Consider the following 23,607-nt stretch of genomic DNA (forward strand, 5'->3'; position numbering starts at 1 on the left):
AGTTACAGCGATTCTGTTAAAAATGCTAGTATTTTTTGACCGTAATCCGAAACGGTAACAGATCGATGTGCGGTTTTCCCCATCATTGTTTGACAAAAATTCAGCTCCAGACACCGATATTAGTTTTCGTCTATCCCTTAACAAAAGGACGTTTCCCTTAAACGTCGAATTTGACCACCTGTAACCAAGGTTATTTTTATTTTTTCCACACACCAAATACATCCAGTGTAATAATACCGCAAGAAATTACAAGTCACAACAAATGCATTTTTCTTAAGCGACACGAAAAGCTGATTACGGTCGTAGATTTTACAAGTATTGTCCATGTCTAATATATCATTTGAGTAAAGGGGCCAAAGTGACGTTAATGTTATTGGATTCTATTTAAGTTTTCCCATAACCGTACAAGGTTTCTTACAAAAGATGAAATATCGTAAAATTAAATTTAAAATTGCAAAGATCAAAGCACACGCGGTGGGCGGGGCTTCTTTTATTTTATTACGTACTAACGATTTCTACATTTCGAATAAAATTGAGTTTCTGAGCTGCAGGCCTATGTTGTTTCCAGTAACTGTAATTTGCTGCTCAATTGAACCACCGTAGACTATAAACTATCTTCTTTGCCTAATATTAATACAATGCGTATATATTTAATAGTGCTAACAAAGACTACGAAATGATTATAAATATCTATTTTCTTGTACTAACTTTTTGATTAATAAATCTCTAGTTTAGGTTATATATTTCGATAATGATAGCTCCCAACGAAAAAACGTTCAAAGTAAAAGTAATTGTTCATGCGACATTGGTTTTCCTGGAAAATTATACAATATAAAAGGGGGGGGTGTTATACTGAAAAGAATTTCCGAAAAAAGTTACAGACTTGTGAATTGTATTGCACATACCGCGGCCAAAAAGTATTTTACTACGAAAGAAAATTCTATTTATTTCAACACCCAAATATTTGTTAACAATTTCAAACGTTTGTGTACCGTTTGTGTCAGGAAGGAAAGTTTCAAGTTGTCGATTTCGAAAGATTGGACATGTAATATCGTAAATGTTTTTGAGCTTGTTTCTCCAGTTTCCTGTCTCACAAAGTAACGTTTGTGTCAGGGAAAGGGAATAAGTCTTCAAAGTTGTCGATTCTCGAAAGAAATCAGTTCACGTATATTTTTCATTTTAAAAAAAAAAAAAAAAAAAATCTTTTTATATATATATATGAGTCTGGCTATCATTACCGGATTCCCTATCGTTAAGGCCGGATAATTTATTGCACCTGGCGGAATTTTACGTTCTCTAGTCGGCAACCCTGTTATTGTTTGGCACGACCCTGTTATTGCTCTGTTGGAGCGCGCGCTGTCAACATCGTTTCAAGGCGTCTCTCTGCGTTTTAACCTCATTTGTTTTGGTCAGCGGTTGCAAATCCTGCTTTAGAAATGGCAATTTAATAAATCTTGCTGCAAAATCTGAATCAGTGCCATTCGAACAACAGGTAGAAAGATATATCTTTTAGATATCGTATATATTGAATATTTTTAGGTAGTTTTGGATTGATCCAACTTAACTCTGTTTGTGTTTTGCTGACACTGGTCCTTTCTTTTTCCTCCCAGATGTTACATGGAAGAAGGACAGTTTCTTTGTTAATTATTGAGCCCTCGGATGTAATTCGAGGTAGGTTATTTTGTTTATTAGACCTGGTTGATTATAAACAAAGTTCATATTTAGGGTCCAAGATACGGGCATTATCCAAGGTCAGGATCCAGCAGTATCGGTATTTCCCTGTACGTTGTTAATGGACGACTGTCAAGTTGGTCCAAGTTACGGACATAATCCAAGGTCCTAGTAGTGTTCAAAGGTACGGGTAGCCCATATTGCACAAGTATGGAACCGCGAAGCCCATGCTCTTACGCTCCATTTCAAGCAGTAGTAACACGACTCATGGTGCTCTCATTCTGGCCCCTTTGTTGTTTTGCCCAACAGGATCGCCGACAGACAGTACAGACATATGAGCCACCTCACGCTGCTACTATTCGAAACAGGATTGCTCCAGAACAGTAGTGTAGATTAGTTTTGGTTCAGGTCGATTTCAGTCTTAACTATACTAGAGTACATTTAACAACGATATGTACAGACTACATAATTTATGGTGAGATTATAAAGCATTAGTCGATAGTATTATAATGATAAGTTTAGGTCATTCATTATGCTTGTAAAGTATTTACTTTATAGATATATATTCACTAACATCCATATAAAATATATCAAATAATTATTTTTTTTTTTTTTTTTTTTTTTTTTTTTTTTTTTTTTTATTTTTTCATAGTTTTTTCATAGATATTGTACAATTCTTAACACACTTTCGTTGACATCTAACCACATAATAAATTAAATGTACAAATGCTATTTACCATCAAGATCACATGAATAAATTATCATTATTTTTTAAGTAAAATACAACTGTGTTTTTTTCTCTGTATCTTGCACGCCAATTGTATTTTTGTATTGGTTATGATAGTTCTCTCTAGTGAAATACTTATCCACGACTGCTCTCCGATGAAACTTGCCGTTCGCCAATGTAGTTGTTTAAAAACGCTACAATATCATTTTATATTTTAGGAGACTGTTATTAAACATGTTGTATCCATGTTTAAAGGTTGTTTCTCTCTACATTTCCCATCTCACAATATACCGTTTATGTCCAGGAAGGGATCATAGTGTCATAGTTTACGATTTTCGAAAGAAATACAGCTGAGGCACAAAAGTAATGTTACCAATAGAAAACATGTATCTTTTTTATTTAAGAAAAAAAAAAAAAAAAAAAAAAAAACGTTCCAAATAATATAAAAATACCTTGTATGTAATTATATACCGAGAAACTTTGGTGACGCTCGTTAAATTTTTGACAATTTGACATTTTATGTTAGTTTAATAATATATTTTCGCACTTTTATGCTTAGGCGTAAAAGTGCTTTACTTTTCTGCCTAGGCGTTAAAATAACTTTTTTAAAATTTCAATCACGTCGCAAAAATTAAAACTTTTGTGACGTTTGAAAAAAAAATACATTCACACTATTTCGCTACGGCTCACTAAAATGTAAGGTTTTTGACAAATTTAACATTTTCGATAAATAAAGAACAATTTTGAAATTACAATAAAAGCTACCTAAATTGGAATTTACCCGGTATAGCCTAATATATAGTTAAATTAACTATTGTACTTTAAATCAAATTAAAACTCGATCCAAAAAGTTATACAGGGTGAGACGAAATTAATATTGAATATTGGTCACCTTTAAAAGCATGTTAATCTATTATTTTAAATGGAACACCCAGTGTATTATTCCGATATTCAATGGAGAATTCATGTCTCTTCAAAATACTATTAAGGTTGCTTACCCGTCAAACAAAGATTTTCCTATATATTTTCATTTACATGATTTGATCTCAGTAGATCTTTATTATTTGATAAAATCTATATGTCTGACGTTACATCAACATAGCTGTCTAATTAGTTCAACTTTAACAACTAGTTCTCATTTTGTGTCAGTTAAAACACACAAAAAAAATTCTCAGAAATTTGCCGAAAATGTCTACATCAGAGAGAATTGATATGATTCTATTAGATGGTGAAAGCGCAAAATTAAAATATCTAGGAAAATCTTTGTCTGAGGGGTAGGCAACCTTAATAATATTTTAAAGATATATAAATTCCCCGTTGAACACCGGAAAAATATACTGGGTGTTTCACTTAAAATAAAGAAGTAACTTGCTTGTAAAAGTGACTAATGTTCCTTATTAATTTGGTCTCACCCTGTATAACTTTTCGGGTCAAATTTCAATTTGGCTTAACATACAATGGTTACTGTAATTAAATATCAGGCTATACAAGGTCAACTAAAATTTAGGTAGCTATTATCAAAATTTAAAATTTACTCTTCATTTTCACAAAATGTGAAATATATCAAAATCCTTAGATTTTAGGTATATGCTTCTTTAATAAAACCCACCTTTATTTTTTTCCTAGAATTCGAAAATCAATTAATACCTATATAGGGTGTTCCATTAGAAAAAACACAACTTTGATGTGTAACTTTTTTGGGGAAACCCTGTAAAATTCTATATATTTTTATAAAATGCCTTCAGTTAACCTACGTATGCTGCCAAAATTTCATTTCGATATAAACTACCGTTCTCCTTGCAGCTTCCGCGGCGTATGAGAGGCGCCACCCTGTACCAGGCCGAACATCTGGTTCTGAGATATAGTTTGTCCAACGACAAGATCCTTGACAGTGATAGATGTGTCTGTCATTTTAATTTCAAAGTAGTTTATTTTATTTTACAAAGAAATAAGTTGGTACAACTGGAACGCATAGCAGGAAATTATTATATTTAAAATTTAACTGATAAGTGATTACTTCAAAATATTGTGGACTACCACATACCAAAAAAAAAATATAAAAAAGAAATATTTCTTACTTTCAAGCTTCAAGAGATTTCCCGCATTTATTATTATATTTATCAATATAACTTATGCACAAATACAAATTTGAAATATTCCACAGGAATAAATAAAACAAACTATTTTATGAATAAAAACACTTACCTCATTTTATACTTTAAAGGTTGATTAATTAACTATAATATTAATTTTTTTAAATCAGTACCTTTTGACATTGTTTTTCTGTAGTACTAAAATCCATTATTTACCTATCGTGTACTCCAGTAGTATATGTTTAGTACGATCTTGTAGCATATACGAGATGCACTTATCTACGAAGAGATGGTATACAAACTTTATTGATGGTAACTCTATTGGTGTATAAGACTTACTGCCTGGGCAGCGAGTATTAACTATAAACTGTACTCTGGGTCTACAGTTAATTTTTCCTTCGATTTTTCCTCCACTTGACTTCAAAAGACACAAAACACACGTAATAACACGAATCAAAATGCATCATCTTCCAAAACGCAGATATTTGACATAAGTTGATACAAAATTATAACCTATAATTTGGCAAGACTTTGACAAGCCTCAAAAATCATTATTAAGTTTTCATAGACGTTTAAATATTGTGAGCAATATGGAAACTTATTAAAAATATGTTTATATACTGTTTTAATTTTAGTTATAATTGGAAATTCATGACCATGGAGATTAAGAAATTCATTTACTGTTTTAAAAATTTGGTCAACTATATTGATAATTAATTGGCTGGCATATTTTAATCGGGATTGCGTGTCATATCCTTTAAACTGAATAAATAAATGCTCTGGTTCTATATCTTTGGCAAAAATTAGACTAATACAATTGGTACAATGAGGTATTGATAATTTTGAAAGTAAATATCCGGCAGTATAGGCAGTTCCCAATTTGTTACTGTAATCAAAGTTATCATCAATTTGGTCTTCAATCTCATTATCATCACAATCATCAGGATCTGGAGCATTGGTCGCTTCGGCGTTAGTGTCAGTCAATAAAATGGACCAGTTTGATAAATTCTGACAATAATCGGGTTCTACATTTCCCTTTTTTATTGGTATTGAATTAGAAATATTATTAAGCATAACTGTTTTTAAGGCAGCAGTAAATTGATGACATGAGGGATTAGTGTTAAGTATTCCATGCTGCCTTACTAATCCAAATGTGTTTTCTAAGGGGTCCTGATTAAATGCCCTCATAGGTAAAAATAAAAATTTAGTATTTAATTTATCCCATATGTATAAAATTGACGTGATTGTGATTTTCCACCCACGAATAAAATTTTGTTTTTTAGTTATATCTATAAATTTATTAACATTATTAGGATCATCTGAATTGATTTCATAAAGTTTCCATAAATCTAATTTATTTAACATTTCACTTAAAAAATTCAAGATGTGGAGAACTGGCAGAAAAAGCACATCTGTAGGGTTTTTCACAGAAATTAAAATTATTTGAGTTTAACAGGTCAAATAGTCTATCAATTAACTCAGCAAACTCTGCAGTATGTATGGCCTCTAAGTCTAATTTACCTATGCAACATTAGTCTCAATGGAAGCAGCTATTGAATGGCTAAGTTGCCGTGCAGCTGTTTTAACTCTCATTTTGTTGTAACTATCTTTAAAATTAAAATTTTCATTTGTTAAATAGGGTAACTGACTAAATGCTCTAGTTTCTTTGTCTATATAAAATGCTGACTCTATAATATACTGAAATTTTGCAAATTTGTTTTTATCAAATTCCAAAACACCCCTTAACAGAGCATTTCGGGTATTTTTGAGTAAATGAGGCACATCAAAAATAATACAGATATCTTCATTATTAACGGAAAATAGATGTTGAGTTGAAGGTTTTGTTTCTAAACTAAGAGCTCTAAGGGCGGCTTGGTTAGTGGCACCTTGATCACACACAGTTGAAATAATTTTTAAACCAAGACCCTGTAATTTACTTATTATATATGGTATAAGAAGTTTTAAAGACCCAGTGGAAATTGAGGAAGATGTAAAATAATAAGCGATAACTTGTTTCCACTGTTTTCTTATTCCGCGAATCATAAAAGCAAGAGCATGATTTGCAGGTTTAATAGATCGCCCTAAATGGCCAAGATCTTCGTAGCCGATCATTATTTGTTTATGAACATCAAAATGGAAACCACTACTTAAGGCCATTTCGTCAAATAATAAGCAACAATATTTATCGTCTTCTTCCATTTTATCAACTTCTATTTTTAAATATTCTATTAATTTATTATTAAAACCTGGTTCAAACGAAAATTTAGCCAAAACACGTTTTAAAGAACGAATTGATGGTAGTTGAAAATAATGACAAAGATACCTATACAACCTTGGACTGCGTTTATACATAGATAAGGCAAAAGTTTTGTCATCAACAGACCATCTTTTACCTTTGGATGTTCTTTCTACATTACGCAACTGAGAATTTATAAAATTTTTAGAGATAATGATCGCAAAATTTATTTTTAGTGAAAATATTTGCTAACAAAAACGCTGTTTATGAAAAATAATATACAGGATGGTTGAACATTGCTATAAGTATAAAATTATATATTCAGATATTAGTAAATTTTAACTTATTTTTTGATTTTTGTCCATGGGACGAAGCACTGTGCGTCCGTTTGTCGTTCATCGTTCCGCCAAACCAATAAAATTGAAATATGATCTGTCATTTTTGAAAAAAAATCAGAGTATAGCTTATCACTAACGTTACTTTTCGGAATATCAACTTTAATAAAACTAGGATAAACTGAATTGGCTTTGCATGATTTAAGAAACCAAATATCTGCTCCTACTAACCTAATCTTAGTACTAAACTTACGATAAAGATTCAGTTCCGTTGACCGTGAAGCCATCGAAGATTACAGTTGAGGGTTTGATTGTGTATGACAGTTGTTAGTGACAAAAAGGAGAATTGTATTGTTTACAGGTAATGTGTTGTTTTAGTAGTTGTTTAGAATAATCAAATGTTAATATTAATTCAGTAGAGCAATATGGCAGAACCAAAGTTTTTCTTTAAAAGTGATGGAAATGATGCCGGGCCGAGGGCATTGTGATTTTGAATTTAACGCTGGACGAATTGAACAATTCAAATTTGCAAAGTAATATTTCGCTAGATGATGAGAATTCAGATGTAGAGGAATACGAAATCAAGCTAGCAAATTTGTTAAAAAAAGTGGAACTTACTAAAGCTCGTACCAATATAAAAGGTAAAAAAAAATAAAAAACGATTTAGGAAACCTGCAAATCATGTATACTCTGTATTGAAAATAGAAATTGTCTTATTAATTCAATTATGGCCATTGATGAGGCCAAAATATATTTGATTTTATTTGATTCATTAGCATTTTTTTTTATTTTACAACGTTTTTTCTCTCAGTGTAGCTAGTAGTGATTATAAAATAGTAATAAACATCTACTAAAATATATTTTAGTGATTATTCTTCGGTCGTATAAAAAAAAGGTTTGTTTTTTATAGTAAGAAATTAGTAAGCAATATGAATAATATATTAATAGTAAAGATTTATTAATAAAAAAATTAACAATAAAACTAGTTAAAAAATTAAATATTAGTTGTGGAATTAGTATAAATTACATGTTTAATAACTTTAACGTTCACTGAATGCTAAAATGTTAAATGCATTAAAACAATAACATTTTTATACAACACTACATTATGTTCCGTTCATTTCTTTAATTTATTGGCATTGGAAAAAATCGGCGTCAGGGATGGCTTTCAAATGGAGATCGTTGTCATGGATCAATATGTAAAATTATATGGTAAATATCATAAAAAAATAAGATTCAAAAATATTTTGAAAGTTTATAGTAAATATAGTAATAGCAAATATTAGACCAGTGTTTACAAGATCAAATTCGATTATCAAAATATAAGTATTTTACGGCGTAGAAAGCCTTGTCTAGTAAATAAGATTTGATTTCAAATGGCAGGTGATTGTGCATTTTTTTCGAGTTGTATAATTTTGAACTCTGAGCGTGGGGTATAGATAAAGATCTTGCTCCGCGTTCCTGAGTGGATAAGTGTGAGATGGACTTTCTCTTGAGAAGCTGATACACATGCTTACGTATTAGGCAAACGGATTCAAATATAAATAAGGAAGGAAGAGTTAATATTTTTAATTTTTTTTTAAAAGTCCTGGCAATGAGCTGTGCTGTTTAGTCCCAGTGAATATCAAACAGCTCTCTTCTGGAGCTTGAAAATGCGGTCAAATTGAGTCGCACAACACGCACCCCAGAATGGAGGGGCATATCTGAGGTGCGACTCGAAAAGTGCATAATAAACAGTTCTAGCCACCGACAAGTTAAGCTCCTTAGAAACAGATCTTAATGCAAAACAGGCAAAGCTTAATTTTTTCGACAAAGCATCGATATGCATGTGCCATTTTAGAGAATTGTCTACAACAAGCCCTAAGAATTTTACAGATTTTACGACGTTAATGGTGGTGTTGTTAAGTACAAAAGGCTGCAGCGAGTTTTTATACGACAAAGTATGATTATTTATTATATTACTAAAGTATAATTATTTTATTAGGTACTTATATGCACGTACGTATATATAAGTACTAAAATTAATACTTTTACAGAAATATGTAAGTACCAGTAATATACAGATAACAAGACTTTTTTATTAAAAATGTTCTTTAACCTATCTAAATTAGTGAATGAAATGTTATTCGGATCTTAATTCCCGTAAAACCCAAGCATTAAAATCCAAATTACTCATGTCAAATGCCTCACTGCATATAAAACGCCTGATTTAACTCCGAATTATATTTAGATTCTCCTTTCTAGTTAGATTTGTAATGGATTACCTTGTTAAATTCTTCATTAGTTGCATAAATTGCTATTTTTACAATTATAAAAAACAATAAAATAGTAATAAAGGCCAGAAATTTAAAAGTTGGTTTTATGCATTTTTATGCATTGAAAAATTGCAAGCTTTGCAAGTAATATCGGGTAAAAATAACCTATTTTTCAAATAGGCCAGCAACCTAACCTCGAGGCACAAGTAATTATTCTTAAGTATGTATATTACGGGGTATATTTTATTGCTAAGTAGGTACTTAACACTAAATATAAAAACTTTAAAATACTTCATATAAAATAGGTCAACACCAAAAATTATTGATCGTGTAAAAAGCGCAAATTTTCAATGCAAATGGGCTAGAAATGATGCGATCGGCCGTCGCCACGTGCGTCTAATCCACATCCACCGTTGCCAGATGTCCAAGAAAATACCTGTTTAATACCAGTTTAACACCAAACCAAACCAGTTTATTACCAAATAATACAAAAATTAGTACCAAAAATACCAAATTAGTACCAAAAAAATACCAGTATTACCAAGTGCTTGTACAATAAATACCACAAGAGGTTTGCACCTCGAAAAAATCTAAAGTGATTGGGATAAAATTTTCTGTAGAATTTTTTTCCTAATGTAGAATTAATTGTTTCAATATTTCAATAGTTATTCTGCTATCCAAAGCGGAGTCGAATCCAGCAAATCACAGATCATTAAAATCAATCCTGCCGTTCTTGAGTTATAAGCTTCACTTTATTTTGTTTATTTAGATATACGAAATAATGACGAATTCTGACCGCCAGATACGGTTACACTAAAATCTGCTCCATAACAAAACTTTTAACAACTCGACCACAAACACGATATTATTACAAATAAAGTTTCTAACATGTGTAAACGTACATTCGACGATTTTCAACGCCGCGTAAGTTGGTTTCTAGTTCTGCCGTTGCGTGAAACCCTTTTAATTACGTAACTTAACCTTAAAGCCCCCGAGCAAAGGTAAAATTAATCTTTAATAATTTAATTGGAAACATTTTGGGGTTCGGTATGTTTATGTACGTGCGGTTTGCGAACAGGGCCGGCTTCCGAAATTCACTGTATAATGCACGCGGTTAGGCTAATGTTATATTCCCGATTAAATCTCGGTAGGAGTGGTTTTAATTTTAACGTGAGTACCTACTGTGCAGGAAGTTCAAATACTTGAGGTAGTACAAAGTGCGTTAGTTATGAATAGAGTAGCAAAACGGCCTCTAATGTCTATAGAATTCGTATATGATAGAGTAAGTGTGTATCTCTATTACACAGTGGCGTGCAGTGGAAAATAAAATTAGCATATTTAATTAATTAAGTAATGAATATAATTATTTTTTACTCTACAGGGTTGTTCACCAAATACGACACGGAGTATTGTAGCTAAACGATTAGATTTTTACAAATTGTAAGTTTTGGGTTCGTTGAAGAACATTTAAAAATATTTTTACAAGATACAAAGTGTCCCAAATAAGTAAAATATATTATAGTTGTATTTTTTTAAATAGAACACCCTGTATATTATTCCATTTTTAGATTCTACGATTGAAATAAAGGTAAATTTGGTTAAGGTTTATCACATTTAAACCCTTACCGTTTTTGAAATATTTTCAATTTTATGAAATTGCAGTAAAAATTTTAAGGCTTTATTTCTCGAAGGGTATCAAAGTTTTTAATACTAAATATTTACTGAAGATTATTTATTGATCAGATATTATGTAGCAATCAAGAAAATAATTAGAATACTAAAATACAATCACACTTTTTACTTTAAACGATAACACAAATAATGTTTTACGATTGTACGTCTGAGTTATTGTTATCTGTTTATTATGAAGCTATATTAAAAGTTTATAGATCCAATAAAAATTAAACTCTTTACAAAGTAGATACATACAGTACGTCTGTCCTGTAGCAACGGGGTATCCGTGAGAGGGGAAACGATATTCTCTCGATGTTTTTCGTAAAAAAATTAGACGACGCGTCCCATCAATAAAAATTAGACAATTTGCAAGTAGCCAATAAAATGGGTGGACGGAGCGATTTGCGGTGACGTACTCGTCAAGTCGACGTATAAAATATATTGCTGTTTATTTAAATGTTTTTTGTCCGCATTCCTTTCATAGGCACAGATCCATGCTGTACTTAGAGGGCTTATTTTCAAAATATATATCATTATGGTAACAAGACTCAGAAACACTGACTTGGAAAAAATTGAAAATTTTCGTACTGGTAAATTGGCCGCAGACAACGACATACCGGATTGCTTAAGCAATGTAGATTCAATTAATAAGTTATACCAATTAATAAATTATACCAATAGGTATGCTGGCTATTAAGATCGACAATTTTTTTTTTAATTTAACTCAAAATGAGGTATTTGGGTCATAAATGACCTAAATACAAAATATTTTCATGGTGTCTGTCTGTCTGTCTGTCCGTCTATAACACGATAACTCAAAAACCGATAAACCGATTTTAACCAAATTTGGCACAAAAATACTGTGGCACCCGACAATCTGACCATTAGTTTTTGGTGGGGGTGGGGGGTTAGTAAAGGGGTATGGAAGGGGAAAAAATTTTTAAAAAATCGTAACTCCAAAATTACAGTAGCTAGCGAAACGCGGTTTTCAATTTAAGATTAGGAATAATATTTGCAACAAAATGTGTAATAACATCAAAATCAGTCAAAGTCGCAGTTTTTGAGATATTGCATTATATTATTATTACTTATGACCGAGAAAAATCAAAGGTTTTTCTTGATTTAAGTAAAAACAATCTTTGGTTTGTCACGGGGTTTCTAACAGGACACTGTCTCCTCAACGAACACCTCAGTAGGCTGACACTGAGAAACAACGGCGAATGCAGATTTTGTGGGGAAAATGGGGAAACACCAGAACACCTTATCACTGAGTGCGCCGAGACGACGACCATTCGTGCCATGAACCTTGGTACGTCTGGTGTCGAGGATGGAGAGCTGGCCTCTATGGAGCCGTCTCAGATATTGGCTTTTGTTAAAGCCCTGAGACTGTTTGATGAATTATAACTCGTTATAACTCAAGAAAGGGGAACAAACAATAGATCTATAAGGTCACGGTGATTAACTCCCCACCTAAACATTCTACATTCACATAAACTTCAATAATTGGAATGGCTTATAATCTATAACAGCTGTTATAGATTATATTTAGTTTAGATATATTATCATCATTTCAGTAGAAATGATGAAAGTTTTTAAAACAGCTAAATTTTCTACACACATTTTCCTTAAAACGTAAAAAACCGGCAACACTGTATACCGTTTTTGATTTTGTCTATCTGTCTGTCAACCGGTCATTTATATTATTCTTTGTCACACACATTAAAATCCAGACCACATAAATTGGATGACCAGCAGTGTATACCCCGCTGGCAAGCGAACCTTTAGATCGGCGTTTAAATGACGTATAGGAGTGAGTCGTTATGGCAATCTAGTAAGTCGGAGTGAGCAAAAATACGAAGTATTTATTACATAACTACTTAATCTGACAGTAGATTCAATGCGCTTGGGAAAATACTCGCCTTCTGTCTTTATTCAGTACATCTTATTTTACTAAGCGTGTTGGCCGTACTCTTCGTACACATGAAAATCGGCACCCAAGACCAAAAATGCCGACCCTTAGTATATATACGTTGGATATAAAATGCCGACCCTTAGTATATATACGACCCTTAGTATATATACGTACTTAATATATATATATACGTTGGGAGCTCCTTTGACGCGAGTGAAATTTATCGCTAAGATGCCGAACGTGGTATGTGTCCAATGTTGGATATATGTCTCTGCATGCACACAATGTGGCAAATGTTTGTGTGTCCAACGTTGGAAGTGTGAATTACTACTTTAATTTAATTGTGAAAAAATACCGGTGTTGAATTTTTGCCCATCTCTAGTTATAAATATGTTTTTTAAATCAATACAGTCACGTTGGATTTCAATGAATCTCAAATTATCGCAAACATTACTTCCTATCTCAATCGATAAATTAATCACGATTATCGATGTTGTATAATAGATATGTATACAGTCAATTACAGAATATTCTTAGAATACTTATACTTAGGTATTAAGTTTTTCCATTTAGGAATGGCCAAGAAAAAATATTTTCTTAATGATATTGGGAAGGAATTTATCTGTCGTATAAAACAAAAAAAAACAATTACATAAAATGTTGTTTTACAGATAATTTATTTAATGTCAAAAGACCTCATCTAAGAATCACTCAAGGTTGTTAAATTTCATTTATTACATACCTGTTTTAATAGTCTTTTTAACCAGTTATTATGTTTATATTTTTTTTTATCAGATGGTAAATGATCTTTCAAGTTAAGTACCGTCTAAAACATTTCATAGTTTTCATAAAAAAATAATAATTGTTCTTTTTCGCTTACAGGTGGATAATTATTTTTGCATTACTAAAGATAAAAAATAATTACGTAACAATATTTAATATTAGATTAGCAAACTATGATTACTAGTATATTATACTTATATTACTATTTATGCAATTGGATAAATAACCAAACTTATGACACTATATAACTTATTACAAAATAGTAAGAATTATAATAAAAATATCCGCAACAGTCACAGCGTTTCTGTTATATATCCTCCTCCTCCTCCTTCCTATTACTCTATAAGAGTATGGTGGCATTATGATATCGCATTTATTGTGTCACTCCATCTGTCTTACGCGGCAGTACTGGCCTCGTGCAGACTATGACCATTGGTCTTCATTTGGTCTAGCCAAAGTTTGGAGATCTCCGTCTAGGACGTCTCCCGTTCACTTTTCCCTCCACTTTTAGTTTTTCTAGTACATTGGTGTTCCTGGATATGTAGCCAAAGTATCTTAAGTATGACTGATTTATTGATATCGACAGTCTAAATTCGATATTCAGTTATTCTAATATTGAAATATTTCTACGGTGAGCTGTGTACGGTATTCATATCGGTATTCGCAGCATCCGTCTATAACACCACATTTCAAAAGCATCGATTTTACGTTTCATTGCCAACTTCAATATCCAGGTCTCTGAGGAATTAGTGGCACTGGGGAAAATTAGGGCTCTTAGTAGTCTAAGTTTATTGCTAATTGAAATGGCTGAAATGTTATAGTATATACTATATAAAAAATACAAATCATTAAAATTATAAAGAATAAGTTGTTAAATCCTATGATATAAATATGCCTACTAAGAATCTATACAACATTATTTTTGATTACAATCACTACATGAAATCTCGTAAATACCCGACCTTTCCAGTGGAGGTGTTTTATCTTTAAGAGTACCCTCGGGATTACCTAATAATATAATAGTTGTAATCCATTATTAGCACTCTACAAAAGTTTATTATTGACTGTCTTAAAAATTCTTTTTTAAACCACAGGATGACTCTCTTCTTTTTCTTCTTCTTGCTGTGCCTTGTCAGGCCCTCCTGACGTTGGCAATCACAGTGGCGAGCCGATTACTTAGAGCCCTTACTTCAAACAATTGTTCGGCCTTATGTACTCCTGTTCAACCAGGAGATTTGCTTTCTTCCTACGCCACTGCGGCCCTCTATTTTGCCCTTTATTATAAGTTGAACGAGAAACGATTTCCTCTAAGAACATGGCCGAGGTATGACAGCTCTTTCGGTATTTAACTGTTATCAAAAGTTCACGAACTGTATTTTCTCTGTTTAAGACATAACTTTAGGTAAAATTGAAGGAAAAAGTGGTCTCGGCGGGAAGAAACTATCTTGGTTGAGGGACTAACCTAACTTTTGAAGAACTCATAAGGAAAACCGGGAATCTTAAAGATTTTAGCAAAGTGATCGGCAACCTTCATGAGGGAGAGAGAGAGAGAGATGTGTTAAAGACGCATCGACTCTAGAGTCTTTTAGCGTCACTTTATCCCATTATTTATATATATTTATATATGTCGATATCCTTTATATAATCCAACACAGCCTTGTTATTTTGGAAGGAAAGGGCTACCTCTGGGTTATCCACGATACCGTATTGTCTTCGTTTTAACGCGTACTTTGGGCATTCAAAGATAATGTGGTTGACAGATATTGGAAGATTACCTACGTGTTCCACAAAAGGGCTGGTTCTGTCCTTTAAGGAGGTGTTCATGGGTAAGTTTCGTGTATCCTAAACGAATTCTAATGAGCACAACGAAATCTCTTCTAGGTAAGTTAACTACATTATTTTCAAAATGAGCCCTTTTGATTGCATGTAGCTTATTATCATTCATGTCTAAGTCCCATTCTAGTTGGATTATATTATCGATCACATGTTTGCCATAATTCTTTAGATCTTGCACGGAGAAAACAAGGTTAGTTTTATGAGGGTTGGGAGTTTTTGCAGCCATATAGTCAGCTCTGTCATTGCCAGGAATTCATATGTGGCTCGGAAGCCAAAGGAAAGTGACACTGTAGTGGTTAATATTGGTCTTCTGTAGAAGCATTTTATTTGCCATAAGTAGTAGATGGCTGGAGTAGAAAGAGGAGATACTTGAAATGGAACTCAATGAATCCTTAACCACGACCCATCTCTTATAGCTGGAGGTCAATATATGTTGAATGGCTTTAAATATTGCAAAAAGCTCTGCTGAAAATATTCCCGTTATAGGACTTAGTGAGAAACACATTTCTTTATCAAACGTATGAAAAGCCGCTCCAGTGTGCCTATCAGTTTTCGAGCCATCGGTATCGGTGTAAACCAGTCGATGACTCTTATACTTTGAGTTGATGAGGTCTTTGAATTGTGCTCTTATAGTGAGATGTGAGCATTCCTTTTTGTTGTGGACTTTGAGTGATAGGTCAAGCGAGAGTGGGTGCAGACCCCATGGGGGAAACATACGGGAAAATGGCGCAATATTGAAAGGAGGAGGCAAATCGATTGACAGTCTTTTCTTTATATCTACATAACGGTGCGGTGGTGTGATGCTGACTGATACTGTTTGTATCTAAATGTTTGATTTGGGGGTAAATAATTTTGAAGAATTTTTTGTGATTAGGGTGTTCCGGATTAATATGTAGTCCAAACGCATATGCTAATAGGTGTCGTTCTCTAATATAATTCAGTGTGAGTTGTTTTCATTCACACATTAAGCTTGGTATGGGACTCGCGTGAAAAGCGCCCAGTGATTTCCTGATTCCCATGTCATGTACCGCGTTCAACTTATTTAAATAAGACGCGGTGTAGACGCATAAACTTGGGACCCGTAATTGATTTTGGATAAGACACAAGCATTGTACACCCGCAAAAGAGAAACATGGTCTAACCCCCAGGTGGTGCCAGATAGAATTTTAATAATGTTAAGATTAGTTTGGCATTTAGAGATTAAGTTGCTGATATGGGTTTTGAAATTGAGAAGTGTGTCAAAGGTACGGCCAAGAAATCGTTGTTCGTGCTCGGAGTTTATTCGATCACCATTAGCATTCGATCACCATTACTTTCATACCATTAGCCATATACAATTCGTAAACATAACGACCAAATAATATGTTGTTATAACAGTGAGGTGTAAATTATTTCAATATTTCCATATCGGTAGTTTTGTTCTTCTTCACCTACCTTATATCACTTTATCCTTAATTCAGCCGGTGTCAGGCGATGACAATAGTACTAATCCAAAATAGGCACTGTCACAATAACACTTAACAACAACCCTAGGTTGACACGCACGATATATCGATTAGAATATCGATTTTCGATGAAAGATCAATGGAAATAGCACTGAACACGAAATGGGCGCGCAAAACACGACGTCGTAAACGATAAACAAACGGAAAAAGCGACTAAACGCACACTCGACGAATAATCAAGCCGGTGAAACACTGATGAAGATGCCCGACGCTTCGAAAATTCAGAGGCGTCGCGCCATCCGGGCTGAGCCTCGCGGGCGAGACCTATCGAATTCAGTCGAAAAAGGACGACCAAGTTGAAAAAAGACGCGGCGCGAGCGGCATTCGCACCGTTTACCATTTACCTGCACGGTACTACGCGATACCCATCGACCCGGTACCACACACTCGGCAGAAAATGCAAGTGAAGGCAAAAATGCAATGTGGTCCGTCACGCTGGAGAATCGGACCATAAATATAATCTCAGAAAAGTAATGCTTAAGATGGTTTCAAAATGCGTGCTGGTAGAGTTTTTCGGGAACTTGCAACTGGTGTCTTCTTAAAAAGAACTACTACCTGCCCGACGGACAAATGATTAAAAAACAAATATTGACAAATTACGTAGGACAGAGAAAGGTGGTCTGGAAATCTGGAACAGTTCATCCGTAACCTGGAATGGGAATCCTCCAACTGTCTAAGACACTCGAAAACATTTCTCAGGACTTACAACCGAGAAAAATCAGAGATTTTTCTTGATTTAAGTAAGAACAATCTTTGGACTGTCAGGGATTTTTTAACACGACACTGTCTCGTCAATGAACACCTCAGTAGATTGATGCTGAGAAAAAACGTGGAATGCAGATTCTGTGGGGAAACACCAGAATACCTCATCACTGATTACGCCGAGACGACAACCATTCGTACCATAAACTTTGGTATGACTGATTTCGGAGATGGAAACTGACTGTCCTGGAGTCCTTCACTCAGGTTTCTCTGATCATGAGGCAGTATTGACAAAGTTTTTGCCAAAATCCAAATGCAAAATACCTCGCGCAAATTGGGCCGTGTTTTTTCGGATGAAAATTTTTCTAATTTTCACCACCTATGTCTAACAACTGAATGGGTTGTCCTCTCGGCTGACGTCGATTCCGAATTTTCTAGATTTATGGATACCTTGTCTAATCTGGCGTACAAGGCGTTTCCTCTTAGGCCTCTCAAAATTAAACAAGGTATACCCTGGTCTACTACAAGCTTGCGTATATCTGCAAAGAACATGCGCTTATTATCTCACCTTAAGAAATTCACGAACAGCGTCTTCTTTCATAATTACGTGAAACTTTATAGAAAGGTTTATCGTAAGACTATAAAAGCTGCTAAGGACATTTATTATAATGCGAGGCTAGTCAAAGCCGGTAATGTCGCTAAGGAGACTTGGGCTATTGTAAATGACTTAAGGAATAAGACTTCTTCGTCTGGCACAGTCTTTAATTCACCTGAAGATTTAAACACTTACTTTGTTAATGTGGCTAAAAATTTAGTGAACACCATAACTCCTTCCCATGATTCACTTTCATATCTCCCTAAAGCAAATGAGAATTTACACAGTTTCTTCCTCACGCCCGTAGCATTAGATGAGCTCCGTAGTACAATTAATAGTATTAAAAACAAATCCTCATCTGGGACTGATGGGCTTACTCTCAAAATGTTCTCTGAACTTCCTGAATGCCATTCCATTAAACCATCTTACTACTTTAATTAACGAGTCATTCCAAAAAGGAGTTTTTCCAAACTGCCTTAAGACAGCAATAATTATTTCTCTGCATAAAGGAGGAGATAAAGATGAAGCTTCAAACTATCACCCAATTGTACTCCTGCCCACATTATCTAAGATCATTGAAAGATTGGTTAAAAAAAGGTTTCGATCTTTTCTCCTTAAATATAAAATACTTACTAGCCATCAATTTGGATTTCTAAGTTGCACAAATGATGCTATGTTCGACCTTTTTAATAATATATAGCCTAGCCTTAATAACCATCACTCTACAGCTACAATTTTCTGTGATTTCTCTAAGGCTTTCGACTGTGTAAATCATAATATCTTAATTAACAAATTGCAATACTACGGATTCAAGGAAGTGCCGCTCGAATGGCTTAAGTCATATCTTGGCAACAGAAGGCAGCTTGTGAGAATTGATACGTCTATATCTTCTTGTAAGCCTATAGAATGTGGTGTCCCTCAGGGTTTAGTATTTGGCCTTATTTTGTTTCTGGTGTTTATCAATGACAGTGCAAATCTAGACACTAGCGGTAAAATCTGCCTCTTTGCGGACGATACTAGTTTCACTTGGAGCGGTCCAGATGTTCCGGCACTATATAATACTATATCCAGTGACTTACGCACCATTAAATCTTGGTGCGATTCTGATCTCCTATGCCTCAACCTATCAAAAACTAAAGTTTTGTCATATAAAAGTACTATACAACCTTTTGTACTTAATAACATCACTATTGATGTCGTGGACTCTGTGAAATTCTTAAGACTTGTTGTAGACAACTCGTTAAAATGTTTTGGGCTTTCACATCGAACGCCTATCAAAGAAACTAAGCACTGCCTGTTTTGCGCTAAGATCAGTTTCTAAGGAACCTAACTTCTCAACCTCTAGAATAGTCTATTACGCCCTTTTTGAGTCACATTTTCGTTATGCCCTTCCATTCTGGGGTACTTGCTGTGCAACAAAATTTGATCGTATTTTAGAACTTCAAAAGAGAGCAGTTCGATATTTATTGGGACTAAACAGTAGAGCTCACTGCCAGAATTTCTTTAAAAATTTCAAAATACTGACTCTTCCTTCTTTATTCATTTTTGAATCCCTTTGCTTAATCCGCAAAGCACATATGTGCTATTCCCCGAAAGGCCATCTCATAACTATCCACTTTAGGAAGCGGAGCACGATCTTAATCTGTCAACCCCGAGCTCAGAACTAGTTAAAGGTTCAATACTGTACAATGCCAAAAAAATGTACAATCATCTGCCTTTGAATATCAAGTCGCTTTCATTCTTTCCCGCATTTCGCAAAGCTCTAAAATCATACTTACTGGAGAGAGCTCTATATATACGATAAACGACTTTTTTGTTGATGTTTAATTATGAACAATTTTGAATTTTAAAATTTTGATCATCTCACACACTGGTCAAAAGTCAAGTATTGAATATTTTATAACTCTAAAATTATATCTATTTACTGCATACTGTTCTGCAATTGTCCATGTATATTCTTTTTGTTATTTTAATAACTTAAATTTTTTTGAATTGAAATTTGTATTGTGTACTTTTTGTTGTTTGTATTTTTTTGTGCTTTTGTTTGTTTTGTGAGTGCTTTGTCGATGAAGCCGTTTTGGCTTTTTGTACAATAAAGCGTTGTTTGTTTTGTTTGTTTGTTTGAAAACGAATCTCTATAAAACCCTCACAGATGCTGGCTTTTGTCAAATCCCTGAGTCTATGTGATGAGTTACAACTGAAGAAAAAGTGACACAATAGATCTATAAGATAGCGGTGATTAAATTCCCCCGCCCATACAATCTAAAATCTATAGGACGCGGATAACGACAAACTGGATTGAAGCTGCGCAGGATTAAGTATGGTGGAAATACTTAGAAGGGTCTATGTCTAGCAGTGGACGTCAAGTGGCTGGATCATCGGAAGATGATGATGGTGTATTGAAAGAGGAACCGTAAAAAGAGAAGAACATATGAAAAGAAATGACCTTTTGGAGCAGAACGCAGGTCCAAAAACAGATACACATGAACACAAAACAGTTGTTTCTCTTCTTTCTCTGCTTATCCATTAATGGATGTTTGCGACCACACTTTCCATGGCTTCCCTATCTCTGGCTGTGTGGATCAACGTCTGTATGTTATTAATGCCTGTCCACCTGTCTTATGTTCCGCAGCCACGACATTTTTTTCCGTCCCAAACCTCATCTGCCCTCGATCTTGCCCTCGATAATCAACTGGTGAAATTGATATTTATGGTTACGCATATGACGTGACCCAGGTATACAGTCTTTCTTTTTTTATAGCGTTGAAAAGTTCACGTTCTCTATTAATACGTCTGAGCACATTCTCATTTCTTATCTTGACCGTCGATGGTATCTTGAGGATTCTTTTTAAAAACTGTTAAACAACTCCAATGAACAGGTTTAAACAAGAAAGAAACTGGTCTGATATTTTGATCATTTTCGCAGCTTTTTTTTTAGTTTTTAAAGGTTGCTTCTTGTTTTTTGTTCGTTACAGTTTTATAACCGTTTATACCTGTTTACGTCACTTCCTCCTCTGCTCCTCCTTCTCCTGATACAGAAATCTCCCTCTACTGGTTTATGATTGTGATGTTTTTTTTGTTGAATAATGAAATTTCTTTGGAATAGAATGTTGGACCGTATAAACTCTTTCTTTTAAGCCTCTCTAGGAGTTTTAGAAGCGAATAAAAGCAAACTGGGTGGAAACTGCACACGCTAGCGAAGAGTTCAAACAATTAAGAAGGTCTATTTGAAAACGGCTACCTTAAAGGATCGTTTTTCTTGTTGAACTGTCAGTGAAAATAGAAAAAACTGTTATTTTGACCGTTCTCTTGCTCTTTAGTGATTATAGTGTAAGTACAATACAGATTAACATTGAAGAAACGTTTGGTCATGTTTGTGTGATATTCAGCCCAGTGCACGTTGGTACTAGCCGTACTAGCGGACGTCGGCGAAGAATTCAGCGGCTGAATCGGCAGGTCCTCGTGGTTGTTATGAGTCAGTCGGTTGGAACTTTGAGCAGTCACGATTTCTGGACACCTGATACCGGATGTCGTTAACGATTATCGCGAGAAAACGATTCTTTAGTAAATATGTCTCTTCCATAACCAACTATACAAATTGTTTTATTCTGCCGGAAAATAATATTATGTTTGTTTTTTATAGTAGAAGAAAATATGCGTACATAAAACAATCAACTTCCCTTTATTTAAATCTGGTAAATATCAATGACCGTGTAATCGAATATAAGCAAAAACCGCCTCTTTAAGTACTCGTGCTTATTCAAAAGTGTGTAATGTTAATTATAATAACAAATACAAAATGTAACTTTCAAGGTTAACATGTGCGTCGAATGTAGTTTCTATGAGCAGCATGGTCACGTAAGTGATAAATCTTCAAAGGATGTTGTAGACCCATAAATTATTATTTATATACTAAAAATTTGTTAAAATTATACAAGGTGAGAGAGCCCCAGTAGAGCCCCATATCAGGTTTCGTTCGAGTTTTGCAAGATGACTGCAATGTTACATACAATAAAAATATTTATCTAATAATACAGTGTGGATCAAGTTCAAATACATGTTTAGACTAAATACTCACTATTAAATACTCAGTTAATTTTTTAATTCTAATGTTCTAGTTTTCTCAACCAACGGAGGCACATAGCAAGATATCATAAATAGGATAGACAAGGCCAGAATAATATTTGGAATGCTCAACAATATTTGGAGATCTAGACAGTATACTCTCAACTTACTTAACTTAAACCGCTGTCTGTGAAAAATTGTAGGAATATTCTGACCAAATACTATCAGAACTGAGGATTTATGGAACTTGTAGCGTTTTTTAAACAACTACCACTGCGAACGGCAGCTTTTCATCGGAGAGCAGTCGTGGATAAGGTATTTCACTACAGAGAAAATTAATCAGTAATAATTAACAAAAGATATATAGATATTGGGCGCCAGGCATGTACAGAGAAAGAAAACACAGTTGTATAATACTTAAAACTAATGACTATATTTATTCATGACGTTCTTTGCTGATACATGATATTGTAGGGTTCTAGTAAATATATAGTCGTTATATGTCAAAGAAAGTGGTGGTAAGAGTCGTACTAAATATCAATGAAAACAACTACGATAAAATACAGGACATGTAAAGTTTAAGAGAAAATATGAAATGTAGCATTACTTTAATTAATTTAATATATTCCATATGATGCTAAATCGAAGATGTTACAACCTGTAGATTCTAGAATCTATGTTTGATTATCCATCTATTAAAATAGTGCAATAATATCTATGAAAGTAATACCATTACAAGACGTAATGCAATGAAACCTAAGATCTAAATTATATTTTAAAGATTATATCGACAGGAATGTTCTTAACAATCTAACCACTGAACATAGTCTGTACGATATTACTTAAGATGTACGTTATTGTTTTAGACTGAAAATGTTTTAGATGTTAAATGTAAAACTAGAACTTAAATATACACTTAGCTGTTCTTTTATGTAACCTTGCTTCAAACAGTAGCAGCGTGAGGTGGTCTAGCATCTCTGTACTGTCTGTCGGCGATCCTGTTGGTCAAAACAACAAAAGGGGCCAGATTGAGGACACAATGAATCCTTACAGCCGTAGCTACTGACTAGGCTTAGAAATGGGAGTGAAGCAGCATGGGACTCAAGCTACATCCACGCTGTGGCACTTAGATGTAAGAAAAAATCGTTCTTACTGGGGACACTCGTCCACAGGACATCTGTACATAAGATAATGTCTGTACATAAGACACTACCCGTG

The sequence above is a fragment of the Sitophilus oryzae genome, unplaced genomic scaffold (genome assembly GCF_002938485.1).
Source record: "Sitophilus oryzae breed Bouriz unplaced genomic scaffold, Soryzae_2.0 scaffold_649_pilon_pilon, whole genome shotgun sequence".
In the NCBI taxonomy this organism is placed as follows: Eukaryota; Metazoa; Arthropoda; class Insecta; order Coleoptera; family Curculionidae; genus Sitophilus; species Sitophilus oryzae.